Here is a 277-nt window from a genome sequence, read left to right as displayed (position 1 = left end):
TCATGCACCTCGCTTGTTCCTCTTTCTATTCCCTCTACTCTTCCCTGCCTCACTTCCCCTTTCCCCTCGGTCCATTCCCCTCTTCGTTCGCTCCCCCTCATTAGACCCCTTAGACCCCGAGCCTTGGTCATCCCGCGCCCCCTAAATCCCTCCCTACCCCTCTGGATCCCCTCCTTCCTCCCCTCCCTTTCTCAGTGACTGACCTAGCACATTCCCTGCTCTATAAAGTGCTCTGGGAATTTATCATCTTCATACAAAAACTTGCGTCTGGGATCAT

At 53.8% G+C, this 277-nt stretch overlaps 1 protein-coding gene across 1 annotated transcript in view; it reads right to left on the bottom strand.

Moving 5' to 3' along the window:
* LOC119589322 (homeobox protein homothorax-like) overlaps nucleotides 1-277 on the bottom strand; it is a 211,183-nt gene that overhangs the window by 118,596 nt on the left and 92,310 nt on the right. The window lies entirely within an intron of this gene.

The sequence above is a fragment of the Penaeus monodon genome, chromosome 25 (assembly GCF_015228065.2).
Source record: "Penaeus monodon isolate SGIC_2016 chromosome 25, NSTDA_Pmon_1, whole genome shotgun sequence".
Lineage (NCBI taxonomy): Eukaryota > Metazoa > Arthropoda > Malacostraca > Decapoda > Penaeidae > Penaeus > Penaeus monodon.
The sequence above is the reverse complement of the archived record's forward strand: the minus strand, read 5'-3'. Positions and strand labels throughout refer to the sequence as shown.